At 44.5% G+C, this 14961-nt stretch overlaps 1 protein-coding gene across 1 annotated transcript in view; it reads right to left on the bottom strand.

Moving 5' to 3' along the window:
• LOC144470819 (uncharacterized) overlaps positions 1-382 on the bottom strand; it is a 40260-nt gene extending 39878 nt beyond the window's left edge. Inside the window, exon 1 of the mRNA XM_078182360.1 lies at positions 255-382. The gene's annotated coding sequence lies outside the window, so the exon portion shown is untranslated. The remainder of the gene's footprint in view (positions 1-254) is intronic.
• Positions 383-14961: the final 14579 nt, after the last annotated feature.

Genomic DNA, 14961 nt, shown 5'->3' on the forward strand with positions numbered 1-14961 from the left:
TCCTCCAACAGATCACTCGGAAAAAACACTGCACCCCCGAACGGATATATTAGCGTGTCGCGCGACAGCGTCGTCTTCGTTCAACCCCCTTTCCGCCGTCCGCACCGCCACAGAAGGTTGAAACGAAAATGGACTGCGGCCGTGTGACACGGCGGCGCACGGGGCGATTTCACGGGAAAACGCCGAGCGGAAAATCTGCGCGGCCGTGGTGGTTTTCCGCCACGGGAGAGAGAAGATTTTTGGGAATAACTGACCGTAGAACCGAGAAACGGACCCCGAGCAACCCTGGGTCAACGATGGCGTGAATCCAGGCGCAGCTGACTATGGTACTGAGAATGCCCGCACTCGTATTCCGGGCCTGTCGATCGGATTCGGCTCGAATACTCACATGACGAGGCGCGAGACGATCGAGGATATCATTTTAACGGTTTACGGTGGTTAACGGGGCGCGCGCGTTCGGAAGAAACTAGCGATTAATGCGGACAGCCGTTCGTAGCACCACTGCTCACAGGTCAACCATGTTGGACTGGCAGCTGGCTGCTGCTGCGCGTGTGAAGTCTTGTCGTGTTTTCGTCACGTGACGGCAGGGGCGTACGAAATACGGGTGCGCCGAACCCGGGGACCCAGTGTCCGTACTCCGTTAAGAGAAAATACCAGATTGTGCAAGGTTTCGATGCAGTGGTTGCATTAAATAATGCAATGATAATTTAAGATAAATTTAACAAGAGCCTCGTGATTTGCGACGACTGTTTAAATAATACTCGAGGCATCGAAACGGAGCAACGAATCGAGAAAACCGTGGTCGAGCACAGTGGTGTGTTACGTGTAACTCGTAACTGACAAAGGAACGGATAAAGAACGTTCGTGCACATAACGCGAAGATGCATCGGGGGTGGGTGGGTCCAATGAATCCTCTTCCAGGCCACTAACCCCGAGCAAACAAATAAATCGAGCGACGAAAGCACGGGAAAAGAAATTTCACCGTGCACGAGATGTTTTGCTAGCAATGGCCTCAATCCCTCCGTAAGACCGCCTCCGACCACTCCAACTAGAACGGTACATTGCGAAAATTGATTTCTCGCGGGATAGTTAAACTCTAGCACCCCAGGACACTCTGATTTCTTGACAGATGTACGATGGATGTAATAATATTGCTCGCTGGAATAATATCGTCGTGCAGTGATTAGCTTCCTTAATTTGGGATAAGCATGTCATTGGTCTTATGGCAATTAACTCCTTGCTCTGAGATTCCTTTCACGCTGTGTCGATTAGCAATCATTCATTCTTAATCATGCGCGGTCGTACGTTTTCCCTCGTCCGCTGGAGCTATTTATTTATATTTTTTACTCTTTCATTTTTACGTAAAATTGAAACGCATTATTGCATTTCTCTTTCTTCACTGAATAATTAAAGTTACTTATTTATTTTTTTTACTCTATTTATTTTTATATAACATTGAAACACATTATTGTGTTTTATATATCTAAAGTTTAAAAAGGAGTTATTCAGTTTTATTTTTACCACTTGCACATTATATGTTACACCTAGTTGTAAACTATACGACCGAAAAGAGTTCATACTTTCCCTAATTGGAACAAACAATTTTTACTTCCCATGCTGTCTTCGATTTTGAAGAAATTAGCAGTAAATGTCGCATGGAACCTCGTTATCAAGAGTCTGACTCGTTATTATAGCGCAAGGGTTTAACGCGACTAACTCCCAGTTTCCTGGAACTAGTGTAAATTTTAAGACCACCTGGCGAAGCCATTCTGGACCAAAGCGATCAAAACATCCGAAACACCGCACTGATACTACCCCCTCGATCTCGTCTCCCTAGCCTAGACATATAAGGTCACTAGACAGGCTAGTAAAGCCCCAGTATTTAGCCGGCAGGCTAGGTTTAAGGTCACTGGACTCGCAAACAAAATGTTTCGAGCGTGGAAGTAGCGTAGCTGATAAGGGTGCACCGCGTCGGTTCACCCCATTGGCGCGACTGCTGCGGGGCCCGGCGTTACACGTAGGCCGAGTAGCCATCGCTATCGGCGACAGGGTTGGCGCCTGAGCCCCCCGGCCTCGTAACGCGACCCTAGAGTCGACACTTCAACCCCTCTGGGTCTCGCGAAATTGCGGCCCTGTGCACCTCGTTCGCGGTCGGCCGGTGCTACGGCCCTAGACTTTCTCACCCCACACGGTCGCCGTGTGGCGATGGGTGGCGGGCAACGCGAGAGAGAACGTCGTCGCGGCTGAGAGACAGAGAAAAAGAGAGATGGAGATTGCGACAGAGAGCGAGAGAGAGAGAGAGAGAGAGAGAGAGAGAATCCGAAGAAGTAGGAAGGAGAGGAGTAGAGAAGAGAAGAAGAAGAAACGGGGTGGAGGGAACGTGCGAGGGCAGAGAGACGAGAAGAAAAGAGAGGAGGAGAGGAGAGAGGAGAGGAGAGAAGAAAAGAGAAGAGATTGGAGAGGAAAGATGCAGAGAGAGGGAGATGGAGCGAGAGGGTGGGCCGTAGGGGTGCGGGGGGCGGGCTGATGGGCGCTCGAGGGCGGAGGAGGGCAGAGAGGGAGAGTGTCGGTGGTGAGATGTGTGGCTAGAAGGGAGAGGAGCAGTGGGTGGGGGGAGTATCGGTGGCGGCGCGGTGCGGCGTGGTTCGGCGTCGGCAGTCGGCACGGCTTGGCTCGGTGGCGGGGCGAGGGGTCTCGGGGCGCCGAGGGGCGGCGGAGAAGGCGGCGAGGCGTCGGAGGAGGAGTGGGGTGGGAGGACAGTGGAACTGGAAGGCGGAGGTGGGGGCACGATCCGTGCCTCCGTGCGTGGGAAGGAGCCGTGCCTCCCTGCCGTCCGCCCGCAGTGCGCGCTACGCGATATCACTGGCCGGTCATGTGTGCGTCACTCTCACGTTCACACTGGTACCGTTCGGAGTGCTTGGTTACCGCGCTGCCGCCGTCACCGTCAACCAAAAAGTGTGCGGCCGAGTTGTGCCACGGTGTGCGGCCGGGAGTTTGAAAAGTGTCCCCCCGGCGTTCGGTTCGGTCCTGGACGTGGCGAGGGACCGGGGAGAATTCTGTGTCGGTGCGGGGATCATCGTCATCGTCGTCATCGGCACCACCGCTGCGGACGTCGTCACCCTCGTCTTCGTCGTCGTCGTCGTCGTCGTCGGCAACGGGGAAACGGGGGGCGCGCAGGTGGAGCGGACTGTAAAAGGAGCGCGGCCGAGGAAACGGAAGAAAAAAGAAAGAAAACGGCGGATCGGCAGCTCGGTGAGGAACGAAGCGGATCGTCCGGAACGGCCGTCTGCGGAGAGTTTTCGGCCGTCTTGTCCAGGCGTGCATGTAGCAGCAAGGAGTGGCTGTGCCCCGCTGCTGTGTTGGTGCTTGGCCGACTGTCGAAAGAAGAAAGGAGAGAGAGCGAGAGAGACGGAAAGATCGAACGAGTGATAGAGGGAGAGAGAGAGAGAGAGATAGAGAGAGAGAGAGAGAGAGAGGGAGAGAAAGAGAGAGAGAGAGAGAGATAGAAAGGGGATCGTGCGCGCCTCATGGCCCTGTTGTTTGTTGGCCCGTCGTGATCACGAGGAGAAGAGAGTTCTCCGGGTGCGATCGTGTTGTTTCTGGTGTTCTTGGTGGAAAAATAACGAAGTGGTGATCGGTGCTCACGGTTGGTTGTTCTTCACCGCGGTTCTGTGCTACGTGGGGTTTTCTTTTTTGGGGGAGAGGCACGCTCGCCGGAGGATCGGAATAGAGGAAAAGAGGAAAAGAGAACGACGGAGATAGAAGGGTGGCGAGAAGGAGAGAGAACCGCCGGAGTGGGAACGAGGGAAGCAGATAGATAGATAGAGGCGGAGAAAGGGTGATTGGAAGACCCGGCCTGGCGATCCGAATTCGCGGATTCGACACGCCGCGGTTGCCGATCCATAATATGGCGTACAAGTTTCGCGAAGAGATCGTGGGAAAGAGGTTTCTCTCGGTGAGTGGTTTCACCAAGCTAAAGGTGAATAAGATCAGTGAGTGGGGGTGGCGTGCAGGGGTGATTCGTGCTGCCAGTCACAGGGATAACGGCTGTCATGATCTCCAGGTAGGTGTTGCCGTTTCATTATTAATAACGTAACCCGTTTCGTCCGTAACGGAGCGAAACACGCCTTCCGCGCGCGACGACGACGTTTCGAAGCCGCCGTGCTATACCGTCTAGGACAGACCCCGTTCCGATGCATGCCGCCTATCTGGCATCGCGCGCGACACACGCCGTTTCTGTTTACATTACCGACAGACCTTTCCAATATTCGAACCTTGCGTTCTATCGTCTATCAACTCGATCCATAAGTAATCTCTCGTTCCTCTATTCTATGGAACCGCTCTCCCGCCACGTTGCTCTGGCTCCGGCCAGGTCACCTATGCCTCTACGGCCTACCCCAATAATCTACCGTAACCTTGTATTTTATTCATCGCTCCGCATTCTAGATCAACGAATCGAACCGCATCCGGGAGCCAAGCTCCTCCCAGTCAGCCAAGTTCTTATCCGAGATTCCCGGATATCGTTTCTCGCTACTGTTCGCAGTTGTCCGCTTGTTTTTCGCGACACCTGCTCTCCACTCCATGGGGCTCGTTTTCGCTCGAGCCTACGAAACGGAAAGCATGGTTACATAAACGTCGCGTATTTTACCGGCTTTCCCGTCCGCTCCTAAACGTATGTTTACCTTCGATACGCAGAGGACCGTCTCCGCGATATTAATATTAATTATTCGCCATTTGTTATTCAAATCCCCGAAGAAATTTCACGGCTAATCGTTTCCTCGCTCGCGTTTCGCTCCCTCGATCGTAAATAACATCGGCAGACGTCCGCGCGCTATTCAGCAGAACAGGTTGATTGGCAAACTTGATTCGCCGTCGATCGGAAAGTATTTCGCCAGCGTTCCACGCGCCTCGGCTCGTCTTCGCCCGGCGAACGGCTGCTCGAAAACGCGCGTCTCATCCGCGCCGTGACGGGATCGAACGGGATCGCTCCTCGCCGAATTATTATATCCTGCCGGCCGAAGCGGAAACGTTTTGCGCGGGAAACGTTCGACGGGTCCGCCTTAACCGTACCGCCGTGACCGTGGACGAACCGTTGCGAAACGGCACCGTTTTCGTAACGATTAAGGATTTAAAGCGAGCGAGAAACAGAACTCGGGATGCAAAGACACGGCTCGATCGCCTTCGACGGAGCATGATCGAAATAGACTTCTATGGCAGCAAAGTCGCGGAGGCCTAGCCCAGATAGACTCAGCTATTCAGGGAACCTAAATACTTTAAGCGCTGGCCGATCGTAGGTTCTATAGTCCCTTCGGATAGTTCCGTAGCAGCCTCGTGAACTATAAGATCCCCCCGCGCGCGGCCAAGAACACCCCGGCGCCCTGACAGCGGTTCACGAGCGATCGCGAGCTTCCGTGCGTCGTCTGTTTACCGCGGATCACGGAATTGTTGCATCATGCGCGTGTCCCCGAAGGTGGACAGATATTATCGAAGGTCCGCGGGTCCATCGTGTGGGCGGAGGAGCGGCTGGTCGAACTTGATCGCCGATAAGCAAGGTTAAACGGCCGCGGACTCGCTGCCAAAACGCGAAAGTGGGGCAATTGGTGGCTATTAGCTGCGCTCGCTAGGCAAGAGGCTAGACGGTAGCCGCGGCCGCTTCTCCGTCAGAATTACGTAACCGATCGAACGACTTACCTGGGAGCTTCGTTTTTTCCTTTTTTTTCCTTTATCGCGTCGTCAGCTCATAACTATTTCAGTTTTCGAGGACGCGGAGCCTCGCGTTACGCCACCGGTATTTGTCAGGGGAGCGGGACGGTGTCGGGCCGTGATTCTGCCAGTCCAGATGCGGCTGCTGGAAAATTAGCATATCACTCATTTTCCTACTCGTTTCGGTTCCCAACAAGTCGCACGGATGTCTTCGCTTCTGCGTCTCGGAAACCGCGGCCTCCTTACGCCTACCTAGCCATCGAAACCTCTGCATTCTTGGGAAACACCTGAAAATTCGTTTTGGGCGATGTCGACATGTTTTGTCGATCTTCTGAGAGTCGATGTATTTGTTATTGATCGAGTATTTTATGGATATTATTTGTCGATACTTTCTCTTAGTGTGTATATTGTATAGACAATATATGTATATGGTATATGTACGCGTTGATGATTTTAGAAGAGGTTTTTTCATCTCACTTGTTAAGAAATTGGGAGGAGTAAAATATTTTTAGAAAAATACTTTGTTCTATAGTATTGTGTATATGGAGAATGGAAAAATTTAAAGGGATATGTAATTTTGTTCTACGGTCGCAGAAATTGTCGCTAATGTAGGTGAGAGTTAACCCTTTGCATTTAATTACTGGCTTCGAATACACCACTTGAAATTGTTATATGACATTAGAAATCATTTTGCCATTATCAATGTTGTTTATATTTCAACGACGGTTGCAAGTGTAATTGTTGCCCCAGTCACACTATTCAGTTTGGAATTTTATTCCATTTAAAAATAAATTCTGAAGCCGAAAGAAGTATTTTGAAATAAAATATTTTTTCAGAGTTGAAAATGACTTCGAGTGAAAGGATTAACATGTCTAGTTGGTAACCAAAATTTCCAGGAAGTTAAAGGAATGTAATTAATAAAACCGAAACTGGGAAGGTAACATTTATCGTAGTGGATGATATTAGAACTCTTTCGTAACCGAGACATCCTAGTCATATTTAGTTTATTCGAATATATTGCAACGGAAATTGAATTTTCAAAATTGGTTAGAAATCAGTGTCAATCCCCTTGTCCTATACTATCGTGTTAGATTCGTTATGGGAATCGAAACATGATCTACTAAGTAAGTTATTCATATCTTTCAAATGGAAGTTATATTCTACCCAGCTGCCATTAATATTTAAACATTAAAGTAAGGGTTGACATATAATCGATATAAATTTCTTATCTGATATATAAATTTATTAGTAATGAAGACTAATTGCCGTAGCTGCGAAATAAATTGTAGTACAAGGGGTTAAAGCTCGTATTTTTTACGATGCATGGGGGTTGGAAGTTTTTATACGCATCAACTGATACGTATAAAATTCCATTAAACTACCAAACTTACCTGACGCAGTATTCTCGCCATGTGGTGCACATAAAATTCCAAAATTCCCAAATAGAGATTCATGTCAATTAACCCCTTGACGCGCCATTTCATCACAGCTACAGCAATTAGGAATTTTTCAATTGCAATAATTTCTTCGAAGGATCTAAACATTAATGTTTATTCCTGAAATTGACTTGAACGCTTAAATATTAATGACAAAGAATTAGAATTTTAATAAATTCGATGATGGGTATAAAAAGCGGGTATAATAAAGTACAGTAAAGAATTAATGTAAATAACTCAAGCGTAGCCTTGTCCCAGAGATCTGATAAATCTGGAATTAAATCACAAGGTCCTAGAATCCTGAATCATAGCAGAACGCTTCGAATGTTCGTCCGAATTTCTCCCTACATTGTGCAAAAGTTTCGAAAGCAGCCGGTCTTAAGAAAAATCGTAGGGTTAAGTCGCCTAATCGAGCTCGCGATTCCGTGCGTCCTGGCCGCAAGAACTGGTCCCCGGACACGGTCGAAGGAGATCGCGTTTCCGGGGGAATATTAATTTTTTCCGTTATGCAACCGCGCCGCGGCCGAGCTTTTGCAATCGCGTGTGTCCGATCCTCGAACACCGTCCAATTGTTCCCGACGACGACACGATAACGCGGCCGCGGCGACGGTCCTCCACGCGATGCTAATTACAGTTGAAATTTTACCACGATTATCTGGCAGACGTCACCGCATTCCTTGTCCTTCTTCTTTTCCCCCGACTGCTTGTCTTCATCGCGGAATTTAGTACTCGCCGATGAATTATTCATCGAGATTGGTATCTGCGCGCGGCTAAAAGTACAAAGTTCTTCATTCGAGTAGCCTCCTTGTCTTTTTTTTCTTTTTTTTTTCTTTTTTTTCGAAAGGACGCCTACGCGCGGCGTTCGAATCTCCGTCGACGATCGTCGTCATCCCCACCGGGACCCGTTCCGGCCCCCGCCGATTCGCCGGCGCTTTGACGAGAGGGGAAATTTTAATATTAATGCCTATATTTACGATATTATAACGGGAACATTAATATTCCGCCGCGAACCGGTGGAAAACTAGCCGCGCACGTAACACCGGAAATTATACGGGCCGATAAAATTGTTTTGTTCGCGGCGAGGGACATTAATTTCGGCCGGCCACGCCGTTCGAATCATTTAAATGTAATTCTACGGTCAAGTATAATTCCCTGATCGCCGTGTTTTCTATACGTACGCGAAATTTATGCCGAGATGCCTCGCGCGGTTAAATGCCCTCCATTAACATACAGACTAGCTTCGTTACGAATTTTATAGACATTCCGCGATTTCAATGCGACACCGAACGGTCGGGATTTATGCCTCTCGTTCGACGATGTTTTATTTATTTCATTGACCAATTCCCGCGACGAATCCCCGTTTTATATTCGGACGCTCTTAGGCTATAACCTTTTTTTTCTAGAATTAGACAGTAACTGCAATGCTTCTTTCACGGTTTTGCCGTTGCTCGCGAGACGAAAGTAAGAGTATTTGTTTATTTTAAAAATCTAACTCGGTATGTTATCTGCCTAATGAAAATTTTGTAGTAATTGGTTAACGCAATGTGTTGTTTCAAGCGTTGATAAATTTAAGAAACTACAGATTTCTCACAGTTCTTCTGAAAGTGTCAAAAATTAGGACAAATCTTGCGAACTTCAATTCCTTTACAGATCCATCGATTTTTATGAAATTTACAGCGTGCATTTAATTTACCGACAAACGCAGTTCTTAAATTTTCGTTTTCATTGCCTTCTGCTTAAAACAGAATTCAAGTCGTTCGGTTCTAAAAATTATTATTACATTTTAGTTATTATTATTATAGTAATACTTGTATTATTATTGTTATTATAGTAACATTTGTATTATAGTAATAATAATAATAATGATAATATATTAATAGTATTATAGTAATATTATAGCAGTATCATACTAATATTACAATTATTTAGTTACCATTATTATCACTGTAACTATTAAAACATCCGAATATTAACGAGAGCTACCGTGTTTTCCACATCGATTCGGATTATTCGAAAAAGACCACGCCGACAATCGTTTTGCTATCCGCTCCTTGCACGGCGCGTCAAAATGCACCGGCATTACCGAGTCGCTAACTTTTTAAGCACTCGCAACCGTGTGTGCGCAGCAATTTTGAGAATCCTCGAGCACCGTGGATACCCGTAGTGATCTTTGATCTTCGCTTGCCACGATGCGCCAGCAGCGGCAGAGGAAGCTGGAACTTCGAGCTTCGAGCGATATATTTCCCGTGGAAGTTCCTCGTCCTGTAGTGTTTTCATACGCGGCTTTAATATTCTTCTGTCCCACGCGCCGTCGCGATACTCGTATTAGCATAAACTGCTTCGTATTTTTTACACGACGGAACGCGAAAAGGTCCCTGCATTTTTGCAGCCAGTTTCCACGTTCGCGGCCCGGTCGAGCGAACTCGAACGCGAGAGCGAGAGAATGGCTTTCTTAGGAGCAATAATAAGAAGCGTTCTTCGAGTTAGATTGAATCAGATTAGTGTTCGGGACTTTTTCTTGGTGCTCGATCCTTAACCCTTTTGTTACGGGAGCCAACTATAGTCGGCGTTCGCGCGACGTGCTGTGTGTACGGGTGCCGACTATAATCGGCATATGAAGTTGTTTAAATATGGTGTATATATAATAGAATTATATATAATAATTAATAATAAAAATTATATATAATAGAATTATATATAATATTATATAATAGAGTATAATGTAATGTAATATAAGACTGTGGACGACCAGTTCCGTGGTTTCACTTCAGGAGAGCGAACTGCCGTAACAAAAGGGTTAACGCTAGAGCAACCGATCTCCAAAACTGATCGACGTGTATGGTTCTATAAGAATAATGTGACGGAATTTATTTACACATTTTATTGTTTTAGTTTGGTTGTAGTAAAATCTGACGTGGGGAAATGGATGTATAGAATTATGTTGAAATACATGGAAATGGATATATAGAACCATATATGTAGAAATATATAACAAAACTATACACAATTACCATATATGATTTTACAAAATGACAAGATTGAACTTATATCGCGTATAATTGTTATTGTAATATATTCTAGAATGAAGAAAAGTTATTATGAAAATTCCTAAAACATTCTTAAATTATCCAGGAACTATAGCAGAAAAAAATTGGATACCAGAGTCTTGATTGGTTGGCAATTCAGTTTAACAAATATTCAGAAAGGAATCATAATAATTTTACAAAATCTGATCATTAGATAACTCTAAACGGAAGAACAAATAAGAACTGCAACTGTTATTTCATAAAAATATTAAAAAGAACAACATATTCTCAAGTTTAACCAGCAACGACCTTGTTCGTCGCTAAAAGGGTTAAGAATCGACACGTCCTACGCGCGTCGATTTAATAACCAGATGTATTGCACAGTATCCTACAACGAACAAATTCATTCCAAACTCTAGTTCGTTACGGAATACACTATATTGATTGCTATTGGTATATAATATTGTCGAACCATCATTGCTAAATGTACAGAGCGCAGTTATTACCGAATGCATCGATTCCGCACAATTAGGCTTTTAACACTAAACATACCGTACAATAAAATTGACTGCGCGCGTTCCCTCGTAACACCGACGAGATCCAATTGATTTAAAAATTCCGTGCGATGTTTTATTATTGTAGTCGCTCGAATAATGTAATTTATTCGAAAGTGCTTTTATTATTTTTATAATTGACAAACGAGAAATGGGTCACATGTCTGTTGTGTAGGTTTAATTTGAACTCGTTCGTCGCCGCGTCACTTATATTCGGGGTATTCTTCTATGGAGTCACTTCACTTAAATGGGGGTGACACTTCTTATTGTTCAAGTTAAATAGCAACTTTAATTGGATTTTTAAGAGGAGTTTAATGGGATGAGCATTGACGAGATATAAAGATAGAATATATGATATAGAAGTGCTCAAAATGTACACATTATTTTGCTGTACCTTTTTATGCTATAGTTTTTATACTATACTTCTTATACTATACCTTTTCTCTATACATATCATTTATCTATACACTATTATATTATACTTCATAATATCACACTTCTTATATTATAATTCTTATACTATATTTCTTACATTATACTATACTTTTCATACTATGCTTCTTGTATTACAATTCTTATACTATATTTTTTTTATTATACTATACTTTTCATACTATGCTTCTTATATTACAATTCTTATACTATATTTCTTATATTATACTATACTTTTCATAGTACAGTTTTTATATTCTACTTCCTATATCATACCTCTTACATTGTACTTCTTACATAATAAATTCTTACATAATTATATATACTTCTCATATTACACTTTCTCTATACCATAAGTTCTATATTACACTCTTTTTCACTACATTCTTTTTACGTTGTATTTTTTTTCATCGCTTCCGTTCACGTCCTGGCGCCTCCAACAGTCGTACCCCGCCAGAATCCGAACCGAACCGCGCCGGGCGACGAACACGTTAACAGCAAATAAGAAAAAAAAGGTACAAGAACACGCGCTCGTACGTCCGGAGCTCTTCCAGACGTGATTTTTCAAGTGGAAGAGAATCTATTTTCCGCGCGCCGGTATAGAGGAGGTGGTCTTGAAGGATCTAGTGGCGCCTAGCCGCCTCTCGGGGAGCACATCGACGCGTCGCGCGCGTTCGCGCGAGCCCGTTGAACGGGTTCACGGTGGCGCCAACGTATCGCAAAGTCTCCGGAATGAATTCAGTTGACATCTGCTTACTATTTACCACACGGAGGTCATTCGCAGCGCGGCCATTGAGCCACTGTTCGCCGAGGTCATTGAATCGAACTCCGCCGCGCCGCAGCTCGCGTTTTCGCTTTCGCCTTCCACGAAAACTCTACGAACGTCTGCTGATGCTTCGTGACAAAAAAAAAATGCACAGAGTTGAGCAATTTCAAAGAAAACGTTGCTACAGAAATCCGCGATTAAACTCGCATTAAATTCCGATACGTTTCACGTCGATTCGACAACTCGCGTGTGTTTACTCTGCACAGTCGTCGCGTTCTATCGATCTATACGGTTGCACCTTTCTTTTTTAACTTCTGGCCAGCTATCTCTCCGCGTCTACCGAGATTAGAACGGATAAGCGGTCCGGATTTCGTGTAAATTTAACTCGCGAACCAGCGTGCTCCGCCGGTTCTCCGGAGCAACCGGAGGATCCCCGCGACCCAGATTATCGAGAAAGACACTCTCGTCCGACCGTTTCACCGTCGCGGAACGCGAGCTGAATTTAATTAAACTGCGAATCTTAATTGTTCTTTCCCATCGGGAAAGGTGTGCGTCGGGGATTGAATCGGCCGATCGATAGTTTCGCCATTTATAGCTCGGCCGTAGCTACACGCGCGCGAGAAAAACGAGACGCCGCAGGATCTCCGATTTTCGTTCGCGCGCGCCGGCTCCGGTGTCTATGGATTTAGATTCGCTTTAAGCTTTAAGCCGGCGACGCTTAACGAATCGGCTTGTTCTCGATCCCGCAAACCCAGTTTGCGTATTCCTGTCGAGTGGATGATGCCTTCGGCACGGTTTCTAAAACGATTCGACGCGTCCGCGGGGACGACGTCAGAGATGTTTTATTCGTGCGGCGACCTTTCGCCGCGAATTGTACATTAGCCCGCGGAAAAGATAATAACGTCGTGAAATAATGATTCGAAGCGTATTCGTTATTAATATTCATTCGGGCAGCGGAACACGCGCGACGCGCGATTGGCGTTCCGCATCTGAAATTTTCGCGTGTCACGGATAAGAACGCTAACAAGAAAATCTCGTGCCGTTACTCTCGAGACATCAAGGACGATGTCGGCGGTGAGCGCGGCACTCGAGCCGATCGCGTATGTCCGGGTAATTTTTATAATTGTCTGTGAAATACTTGAAACAGATAGCATAGGTTCTGAAAAGACTGCTCGGATACGTGGGTAAAAATCAAAAGATTAAAAGGGGAGAAATAATTTCGTAATTGTTACTATGAGAATTGGTACCACCCTCATTTTTGAGTATTTGGGACTTCCGAATGGGAAAACTCGATTATATGGAGTGGAAGAGTATGATATATAATATAATGAATATTAGAAAAGTTTTATTTTTATTTTCTCTGGATACGAAGATATATATTTAAATTGATATTTTTATCGTTGCAGAATTGTAACACCACATCGTTCAAGATGCGATTATATTTATTAATAGTTTGTAGATACACATATGTCTGTTATGACTTGATAAATACGATTTCAAGTACTCGCTTTTGGAAAGTTTCCTAAAAGATACTGCAATTATCGCATTTTTTAGTTCTACAGCGTTCTGAAACTGTCGAATCTTTACGAAAAGCTTCCTTAGAGTTATACATTGTTTTCATATTTTTTTAATGTTCCTTTTCAAAGAGAGAGAAAAGCTAATGCAAAAGGGAGGAACTAATATAAAAGAGGGAGCTAATACAAAAGAATACAAGAGTCATTGAAAAATTTCTAAGAGCAGTTTCGTCTATCCTAGTTGTCTAGGTTCTTTATTTATCAAAAGAAACCGCGGTGCTTGTCTAAAATCTCGCCAGTACGAATTATACCCGCCCGATTGAATTTTATTTACACGAAAATATTACCTGACTGTCAATTAAAAAAAGTTGAAGTTATCTGAATATAAAGGAGTTCAACGTCTAAAATTAATTTATGCATTTTCAATCTCGGTGTATTATATATCGAGCATGAGTGTCTCTTTTTTTTCGATGAATTATTTACCACGAGGCATTATTACTCTGTCATCGGTACACGACTTTTATAATTGAAATTTAATGCTAAACCTTTCATCATCGATAACATGACCAGTTTCACATTTATGAATTGATAATTGTTGCAGTCGTAGAGCTGTCTCTAATAAAAATCGTTGACTATATCTCCTTACTCGAGTAAGCATTGTTATCAAAATTGTAACTATTACAAGGCGGTACTTGTTAGTTGATTTTAGACCTCGGTACTTTTAGCATCAAGCTTTAATTTCAAAAGAATACTTTTTATTAGATTACACAAATGAGGTTATGTCAGGTTATGACAATAATTATAATTATAAACGCATTAATCTCGACATATTAACCTGTTAGCTGCGTACGACGTGTATACACGTCATAAGGAAATTATAATAAAAATATTTCTTCTACGATTTATGTCACAATGCTTATGGTAACACAGTCATAAATTTCGCACACTTTAGGATAATTCCAGAACAAATATTAAAAAAACTACACTCAGTATGACCGATAAAACGCGTAACAAAATTGATCTTCAAAATATATCGACGCAGCTAAGTGGTTAACAATACTCCTATAGTAATACAAATAAAGATCAGAACTCCGACTATTTTATATCCTACTTATAATCAACTTGACAGATACTGACACGGAAATTATTATTTATCGTACCCTTTCACCCCATAGAATTGACTTTTCCCATTCAGAAGTCCAAAATACTCTGAAATGACGCTACAGTTATACTGCTGAGTATATCCTTAGCCGCACCGTAAGCAACCCAACTTCAGCATCGTCCTTGACGCGTTAAAATCCACCAGTAATTCTCGATCATTTTCAAGCCTAAATAAAACCCTCCGACCTTTTATCCATCGATTTCGCGCACGCATCGTTGCATCACAGATTCTCTTCCCACGCGTCTCGGGAACGATTTCTCGTCCAGCCGCGACCGAAGGATGGGGCGGTTCCAGCCCTGCTAAAACACCGAATCGGCCCGTGAATTACGCGGAAGCGTAGCGTTCGAGGGCCTGGCCGGTCTGCGAAC

Source organism: Augochlora pura, chromosome 6 (assembly GCF_028453695.1).
Source record: "Augochlora pura isolate Apur16 chromosome 6, APUR_v2.2.1, whole genome shotgun sequence".
Classification (NCBI taxonomy): domain Eukaryota; kingdom Metazoa; phylum Arthropoda; class Insecta; order Hymenoptera; family Halictidae; genus Augochlora; species Augochlora pura.